At 38.0% G+C, this 9,923-nt stretch overlaps 1 non-coding gene across 1 annotated transcript; it reads left to right on the top strand.

The window, feature by feature from the left end:
• Window positions 1-341: 341 nt before the first annotated feature.
• Window positions 342-448, top strand: LOC121206352 (small nucleolar RNA R71). The gene has a single exon (XR_005901423.1). It is a non-coding gene; the product is annotated as a small nucleolar RNA R71 (small nucleolar RNA).
• The last annotated feature ends 9,475 nt before the right edge of the window (window positions 449-9,923 follow it).

The following is a 9,923-nucleotide window of genomic DNA, read 5'->3' as shown; positions in this document are numbered from 1 at the left end:
TGAAGGATTGATAATCTGTATGCACACCTCCTCCACTTGAGTCACACCTCATTACTGGATGTACCTGCGATGAACTAAGAAAACCATCAATCTTTTTATTTAAGAGTTCTACCTGATTGGAGAGCATAGTGACCGAATCGACGTTATAAACGCCAGCTATTTTTGTTGGTTTTGTCCTCATGACTTGCCACTGATAGTTATTCAGTGACATCTCTTCTATAAACTCATAGGCATCTTCAGGTGTTTTATTGTTGATGGTTCCGCCAGCAGCTACGTCAACCATTTGTCGAGTCGAAGGATTTAGACCATTGTGGAATGTTTGAAATTGAAGCCAAAGCGGTAACCCATGGTGAGGGCACCTTCTCAGTAAGTCCTTGTATCTCTCCCATGCATCGTAGAGCGTTTCTTAGTCGATCTGCACAAAAGAAGAAATATCATTACATAACTTAGCCGTTTTAGCCGGCGAAAAATGTGTTAGTAGAAATTTTTCGGTCATTTGTTCCCAAGTAGTGATGGACCCTCATGGTAACGAGTTCAACCACTGTTTAACTTTGTTTATCAGTGAGAAAGGGAACAATCGAAGGTGAATGGCATCATCAGAAATGCCATTAATTTTGGAAGTGTTGCAAAACTCTAGAAAATTCGCCAAGTGAGTGTTGGGATCCTCATCTTGCAAACCATCAAACTGAACAAATTGCTGTATAATCTGAATTATGTTAGGTTTCAGTTCGAAATTATTTGCAGCAATAGCAGGTCTAACTATACTAGATTCGGTTCCTGTTAAAGAAGGTTTAGAATAGTCATACATAGTACGTGGAGCAGGATTTTGATTGGCCACAATTGCAGGAGGTAGCTGATTGCCTTGGTTTTCAACCATCTCTTCAGTTGGGAGTTGAGTATCATCTTCTTGCTCGCTCTCCGTGTATCTTAAGCTACGCCTTATTTCTCTTTGGTTTCTGTGAACTGTGCGATCGTTTTCTTCGTCAAAAAGTAATGGTCCCGATGGGTTTCTTCTAGTCATAAACTATGAAAACCTGCCAAGAGAAATAAAAAGTAAATTAATAAATAATAATTAAATTGAATTAAATTTCAAGAAAAATAAATGGCTAAAGTGATAAAAATTGAGTGTTCCTAATATTTTAGTTCCCCGGCAACAGCGCCAAAAACTTGATCGCGAGGTTTCGTGATAGGTTTCAAATATTTATAATTACTCGTTCTTTGAACTAACTATTATCGCGATGTAGGCAAGTGTACCTATTGAAAAGTAGTATAGTTTTAGCAAGACCGGATTGTCAAACCCAAAGGAACTAAAAGTACTAGTAATGACTGTCTTTTTATTTTCTAGCCTAAGAATAAAAAGGGTTTTATTTGTTTTAATTAACTACTTATCTAAACTAAGAACGCACAGAGAAAAGAACTGGGGAATTGCTTTTGGGAAAATCAATTGACTTGAGACAATACCTAAGGAAAAATCCACCTAGACTTTACTTGTTGTTTTGGCTCCGAATCGGACGATTTATTCATTCAACTTGTTCAGTAAAGATCCCTAAGTTATGTTATTATCCCTATTCAAGACTAATAAAGTCTAATCCCTAGATTGAATAACCGAGACTTTTCTCTAATTAACACTCTAGGGTTGCATTAACTCGATCTATGGATCCCCTTATTAGGTTTCAACCTAATCCGGCAAAATCTTGTCACCCTATTTCTAGGCGCGTAGTCAACTCCGCTTAATTATGACAAAAGTGCTCTTAGACAGGGTCTATTCCTCCTCTGAATAAGAGCATGTCTTGAATCAGTATCCTAGGATATCAAAACAAGAATTAAGAACACATAATTAAGAACAAGTTAAATATTTACATACGATTCATAAAATAATAACAAGATTCATCTTAGGTTTCATTCCTCTTAGGTATTTAGGGGATTTAGTTCATAACTAAATAAGAAAACATCTCCGAAGAATAAAGAATACAAAACATAAAGAAAACCCAAAACTCTTGAAGGGAAATTGAGGAGAGATCTTCAGTCTCGATGATGAATCTGGCTTCTGAGATGGACCAATCGGCTTCCTTGGGGTAATCTCTTACCCCCTTTCTTCGTCTCCATTTTTCTCCTCTTCTAGGGTGTATTTATAGGCTTTGGAATGCCTAGAAGCCCTCAAAAGTGGCCTTTTCCGAATTGGACTTAACTTGGGCTCGATAGGGACATGCCCGTGTGACACGCCCGTGTGCGATTACTTCAGGCGGTGTTCGAGCCTGTTAGAATGGCACGGGCATGTGCTATGCTCGTGTGAGTCGTGCTCCAATTTTTCCAAATTGACACGACCGTGTGGTATGCCCTTGTGAGGAGGTCCAGGCCGTGTTGATTTCGTACTTTGGCCCATTTTCTCTGTTTTGGCCCGTTTCTCATTCCTTTCACTCTCCTATTCTTTCCTAAGTATAAAACATGAAATTAAAGCATTAGGAGCATCGAATTCACCAATTCTAATGAGAAATCATCCATAAAATGCATTAAACATTGGGTAAAAATATGTATAATTTACGATTTATCAACATGACATTAATACTAGCCCCCAAATCAGCTAATGCATTATTAACTTCTAAACTACCAATTAAGCAAGGAATCATAAAACTCCCTAGATCTTTTAGTTTGTTGGGTAGTTTATTTTGGAGAATAACTGAGCAAACTACATTTAGCTCCACATGCGACGCCTCGTCCAACTTCCGCTAATTTGCTAAAAGCTCCTTTAAAAATTTCATTGCGTTTGGCATCTGCGATAGAGCTTCAATAAACGGTAAGTTAATATGTAATTTTTTTAAGAGTTTAAGGAATTTACGAAATTGTTCATCTGAGCGGTCTTTCCTTGCCGCGTTGGGGTATGGCACACGAGGTTTATATTCGACATTCACTGATTTGTTTTTATTATGACCTACCTTACCTTGACCTCTGCTTACCATAGTTTCTTACAGCTGTTCTAGCTTAGGCTCAACGAATCCTTCTTCATTTTGAACATTAAATGCGTTGAGCTGTTCCCTTGGGTTGGATTCAGTATTACTTGGGAAGCTACCTTGTGGTCATTCGGAGATAGTTTAGAAAGCTGGCCTATCTGAGTTTCGAGCCCTTGGATTGACGCTTGTTGATTTTTAAGTACTGTTTCGGTGTTCTGAAAACAGGTTTCTGACACCGAGATAAACTTTGTGGGCATCTCTCTAAGGTTTGGTTTCTTTTCCTGTTGATAGGGTGGCTGTTGAAAACCCGGAGGATGTCATGATCTTTGATTTCCTTGACTGCCCCACTAGAAATTTGGGTGGTTCCTCCAACATGCATTGTAAGTGTTACTGTATAGATTGTTTTGAGATCGAGGATTATTACCCATGTAATTTAACTGCTTGTTATCCATGTTGTGGCCATAAGGTTGGTATTCCGAATGGCTTGTTCCACCTCCACTTGCTTCGCACTGCATTACTAGGTGAACCTGTGAAGAACTAAGAAAACCATCAATCTTTTTATTTGGAAGTTCTACCTGGTTTGACAGCAAGTAACCGAATCAATGTTATAAACGCCTGCTATTTTAGTTGGCTTAGTTGTCATGACTTGCCACTGATAGTTATTCAGTGACATTTCCTCTATAAACTCATAAGCATCTTCAGGTGTTTTATTATTGATTATTTCACCAGTAGCTGCGTCAACCATTTGTCGAGTCAAAGGATTCAAGCCATTATGGAATGTTTGAACCTGAAGCCAAAGCAGTAACCCATGGTGAGGGCACCTTCTCAAAAGGTCCTTGTATCTCTCCCATGCATCGTAGAGTGTTTCTAAGTCTATCTACACAAACGAAGAGATATGATAACGTAATTTGGCTGTTTTAGCCAGTGGAATATATTTTAATAGAAATTTTTCGATCATTTGCTCCCAAGTAGTAAATGACCCTCGTGGTAACGAGTTGAAACACTGTTTTGCTTTGTTCCTCAATGAAAAAGAAAATAACCGAAGACGAATGGCATCATCAGAAACACCGTTAATTTTAAATGTATCGCATAGTTCCAAAAAGTTTGCTAAGTGAGCGTTGGGATCCTCATCCTGCAAACCATCAAACTGAACAAATTGCTGTATCATTTCAATAGTGTTAGGTTTTAGTTCAAAAGTATTTGCAGCTACAGCAGGTCTAACTATGCTCAATTCAATTCCTGTTAAAGAAGGTTTAGCATAATCATACATAGTGCGTAGAGTAGGATTTTGATTAACCGCAATTACAGGAGGTAGCTGATTGTCTTGGTTTTCAGCCATCTCTTCGGTTGGGGGTTGAGTATCGTCCTCTTGCTCATTCTCTGTGTATCTTAAGCTTTGCCTTATTTCTTGTTGGTTTCTTTGAACTGTGTGATCGATTTCTTCGTCAAAGAGTAGTGGTCCTGACGGGTTTCTTCTAGTCAAATACTATAAAACCTGCCAAGAGAAAGAAAAAGTAAATTAATAAATAATAAAAAATTAAATTAAATTAAATTGTAAGGAAAATAAATGGCTAAAGTAATAAAAATTGAGCGTTACTAATATCTTAGTCCCCCAGCAACGGCGCCAAAAACTTGATCGCGATTCTCGTGTGACAGGTTTTAAATATTTATAATTAATCGTTCTTGAAACTAACTATTATCACGATGTAGGCAAGTGTACCTATCGAACAGTAGTATAGCTTTAGCAAGACCAGATTGTCGAACCCAAAGGAACTAAAAGTACTAGTAATGACTATCTTTTTATTATCTAGCCTAAAAATAAGGGGGTTTTGGTTTAACTAACTAATTATCTAAACTAAGAATTCATAGAAAGTAGAATTGGGGGATTACTTTTTGGAAAACGATTGAATTAAGACAATACCTAAGGAAAAATCCACCTAGACTTTACTTGTTATTCTGGCTTCGAATCGGACGATTTATTCATTTAACTTGTTTCGTAGAGATCCCTAAGTTATGTTATTATCCCTATTCAAGACTAATAACGTTTAATCCCTAGATTGAATAATTGAGACTTTTCCCTAATTAACACTCTAGGGTTGCATTAACTTGATCTATGGATCCCTCTATTAGGTTTCACCCTAATCTGACAGAATCTTGTCACCCTATCTCTAGGCACTCAATCAACTCCGCTTAATTATGACAAATGTACTCTTAGATAGGGTCTATTCCTCCTTTGAATAAGAGCTTATCTTGAATCAATATCCTGGAATATCAAAACAAGAATTAAGAACACATAATTAAGAACAAGTTAAATATTTATCATACAATTCATAAATTAATAACAAGATTTGTCTTAGGTTTCATCCCCCTTAGGTCTTTAGGGGATTTAGTTCATAACTAAAAAGGAAAACATCTCATAAGAATAATGAGTACAAAACATAAAGAAAACCCAAAACTCCTGAAGGGAAATTGAAGGGAGATCTTCAGTCTTGATGATGAATCTGGCTTTTGAGATGGATCAATCAGCTTCCTTCAAGTAATTCCTTCCTTTCTCCCTCCGTGTCCCCTTACTTTCCTCCTCTAAGGTATATTTATAGGCTTTAGAATGCCTAGAAGCCTTCAAAATTGGCCTTTTCTGAATTGGACTCAACTTGGGCTCAGTAGGGACATACCTGTGTGAGTCGTGCTTCGAATCTACCAGATTGACACGGCATGTGGTCTGCCTGTGTGAGGAAGTCCAAGTCGTGTTGATTTTGTGCTTTGTCCAATTTTCTCTGTTTTTGGCCCGTTTCTCATTCCTTTCGCTACCCTATGCTCTCCTAAGTATAAAACATGAAATTAAGGCATTAGCAGCATCGAATTCACCAATTCTAAGGAAAAATCATCCATAAAATGTGTTAAGCATGGGGTAAAAATATGTATAAATTACGGTTTATCAGATGTTCAATAAGCCTCAAACATAGGGTAAGATGCAGACGCCACGTCCAAGACATGGTCTTACACTGGCTCATACATCAAAGTCGATGCCATGTCCCAAACATGGTCTTACACTGACTCTCATATATCGAAACTGATGCCATGTCCCAAACATGGTCTTACACTAGCTTTCAAGTCTCGAGGCCGATGCCATGTCCCAGACATGGTCTTACATTGGCTCTCATAATGTGGCCGATGCATGTCCCAGACATGTCTTACACTAGCACACATATCACCCAAATGTCATGGTATGAATGTCAAATTTATTCCTAAAGTTCAACAGGGAGATTATCACATTAAGTCTCATCACACATCTCTCATAGCCGCATTTAAAAAATTTATGCAAAATAAACCATTAAATGCGTAATAATGATAAAGTTGTAATATTTACTCACAACTTACCTCGGTATGCAAAAATGTAGGCGACTAATTGGATTTAGTCCACTAGTTTGGCTTTCCCCCGGTCTAGGTCTGGGTTGCGTATTACTTGATCTAAAATAGTAAAATTCACTCATTTAATCATCAAATTAATTTAAAATATTTCACAATTCATGTTTTGGCAAAATGACCGTTTTACCCTTAGACTTCACAAATTTACGATTTTGCCCCTAGGCTCGTAAAACGAATTTAATCAAATTTTCTCACTAATCAAGCCTAGTCGAATTATTTGTACACTAGAAGCAGCCCAAAATTCCCATTATTTCACGCAATTACTATCCATTTAACCAACTTTACAAAATGGTCCATTTATGGGTTTTCATGAAAACCCCTTTCACAAAAGTTGTTTATTTCACCACCATGATTCATTTTCCTCCATAAAAATTCAATAGAAAACATAAATACTCTCATGATAAAACCCTATAATTTCAACCATTTTGCAAAATAGTCCCCTCATTAGCTAGGTTAAGCCAGAAGGGTTCCAAAAACACAAAAATCATAAAATTACCATCAAAATCACTTACTTACAAGGGATTAAAGTTGATGAAATTTTGAGCTCTCAAAACCCCTACTTTTTTGTTGGTATAATCGGTGGGTGAAGAAGAAGAAGGAAAAAAAATGACAACTTTTCTTTTTGTTTTATTTTATTTCCAAATAAGTCACCTAATGCCCACAAAATTTTAACATTTGACCAATCTTGTCCCTTATGGCCGACCATCCAAATTTTAAGGGTCTATTTGCTATTTAAAGACACCCAATTTTGGTTATCTAACTATTTTACATATTTAGTTAGTAAAACAAAACTTTTTCTCTTTATGCGATTTAGTCCTTTTTTGAAATTAAGCTCACAAACGCTAAAATTAATTCACCAAAATTTTCATGCACTTATATAATCATGCTATAATACCAAAACACTAATAAAAAGAATTTCTCAAACTTCAGATTTGTGGTCCCGAAACCACTATTTTGACTAGGCCCAAAAGTTGGGCTATTACAATTCTCCCCACTTAAGGATTTTCATCCCCAAAAATCTTACCAGTGAACAAGTTCGGGTATTTGTCTCTCAAAGTCTCCTCGGTTTCGCACATGGCTTCTTCGACTCCATGTCTATGCCATAAAACTTTCACGAGTGTTATACTCTTATTCCTTAACTGTTTAACCTTTCGAGCCAAAATCTTAATCGGCTCTTTGGCGTAAGTCATACCTGAGCTAATTTCAACCTCTGTCGGTGAAATCATGTGCGAGGGGTCAGAATGTTAACGGTGCAACATAGACACATGGAATACATCATGGATATTTTCTAACTTGGATGGCATGGCTAATCGGTATGCTACCTGTCCAATTCTCTCAGCCACCTCATAAGGTGCAATAAACCGCAAACTTAGTTTTCCTTTCTTACCCAATCTGAGGACTTTTTCCCACAGGGATACTTTTAAAAATACCTTATCACCGACTTGAAACTCAAACTCTTTACATTTCAAATCCGCGTAGGATTTCTATCTATCAGAAGTGGCCCTCAAACAAATGCGAATCACCTTAACCTTTTTCTTTGGTCTCTTTGACTAAGTCAACCCCGTGAATCTAACTCTCTCTGAGCTCAGTCCAGTATAAGGGCGTCCGGCACTTACGCCCATATAAAGCTTCATAAGGCACCATTTTCAAACTCAACTGATAGCTATTGTTGTAGGCAAACTCTACCAGCGATAAATACCTTTCCCAACTACCTTGAAACTCGAGAATACAACACCGCAACATATCTTCCAATAGCTGAATTACTCTTTCCAATTGACTGTCGGTTTGCGGGTGAAAAGTAGTGCTAAAATTCAACTTTGTCCCCAAAGCTTCTTGTAACTTTTTCCAAAACCATGAGGTAAATCTCAGATCTCTATCCAAAATAATTGAAAAGGGTACTCCATGAAGTCTCACGATTTCGGAGATGTACAAATCTGCCAATTTCTCAAGTGGGTAATCGGTACGCACCGATATAAAATGTGTGGACTTTGTTAGCCTACCAATAACAACCCAGACGGTATCATTTTTCCTTGGCGAAAAAGGCAACCCCGATACAAAATCCAAGGTAACTTGGTCCCATTTCCACTCGGGAACCATTACGGGTTGAAGTAAGCCCGAAGGTACTTGGTGCTCAACCTTTACTTGCTGACAAACTAAGTATTTTGATGCAAACTCTGAGTTGTCTCTTTTCATACCCGACCACCAATTAATTTCTTCAAATCATTGTACATTTTCGTTCTTCTAGGGTGTACTTATAAACAACCACTCTGCGTCTCAAGTAAGATCTTTCGAATCAACTCGGTAACCTTAGGAACACAAATCCTATCTCAGAACATAAGACACCCATTGGAAACAATCCGAAAATCTGATTCAGCACCTGACTCACACTGAGCTCTGTTGGCTAGCAATTTCTTATCACTCGTCTGAGCTTCACAAATCTCTTGCTGGAACATCGGTCTAGCTCTCAACTCGGCTAGAACCAAACCATCATCAGTCACAGACAACTGAGCATTCATAGCCCTTAAGGTAAACAATGACTTCGTACTTAAAGCGTCAATGACTACATTCGCATTTCCCAGGTGATAATTGATTATCATCTTATAGTCTTTTATCAACTTTAACCTTCTCCATTGTTGTAGGTTCAACCCCTTTTGAGTCATCAAATACTTGAGACTTTTATGGTCGGTGAACACTCGGCATTTCTCGCCGTACAAATGGTGTCTCTTAATTTTTAATACAAAAACGATGGCAGCCAACTCTAAATTGTGTGTCGGGTAGTTTCTCTTATGTGGCTTCAGCTATCTTGAGGCATAGGATATAACCTTACCTTCTTGCAAAAGCATGCACCCCAATCCATTCAAGGAGACGTTGCTATACACCACAAATTCATTTCCTGATTCTGGTTGCACTAAAACTGGGGCTTCGGTCAACAAAGCCTTTAATGTCTCAAAACTCTGTTGGCACTTTTCTGTCCATTCGAACTTGGCCTCTTTTTGTAGCAACCTCTTCATTGGAGTAGCTGTCATGAAGAACCCTTTAACAAACCGTCTGTATTATCCCGCTAAGCCTAGAAAGCTTCTAATCTCTAACACATTCCTCGGCGGTTTCCACTCGACAATAACAGAGATTTTACTCGGGTCAACTCTTGTAACACCCCTCGCCCGTATCCCTCGCCAAAATAGGGTTTGAGGTGTTACCCGACTTAAACTCAGTCAATCACACAAAAACCGTGCCAAAAAAATTTCAATCAATTTAAATCTTTTCTTTTCACATGCAATCTGTCCCATATATGGGCTTACGAGGCCCAAAACATCACTAGCCAACATAGGCCAATTCACTTTATCAATACAAGCCACCACCTTTGGCTAACTTATAGTATCACATACTCAACATTAAAACCCTATACATGCCATAGACTCGAAATACTAGGATTTACTTACACCAATAGCGTGAGCTCGGCAGTGTGATAATATCTCCGGCGAACTCCAACCCGAGCAAATAACTGGAGCCAACAATCTACAAAACAGAGGAATGTAACAACGGAGTAAG

The sequence above is a fragment of the Gossypium hirsutum genome, chromosome A01 (genome assembly GCF_007990345.1).
Source record: "Gossypium hirsutum isolate 1008001.06 chromosome A01, Gossypium_hirsutum_v2.1, whole genome shotgun sequence".
Classification (NCBI taxonomy): domain Eukaryota; kingdom Viridiplantae; phylum Streptophyta; class Magnoliopsida; order Malvales; family Malvaceae; genus Gossypium; species Gossypium hirsutum.
Note: the sequence above shows the minus strand (reverse complement) of the source record. Positions and strands in the feature narration are given on the sequence as shown.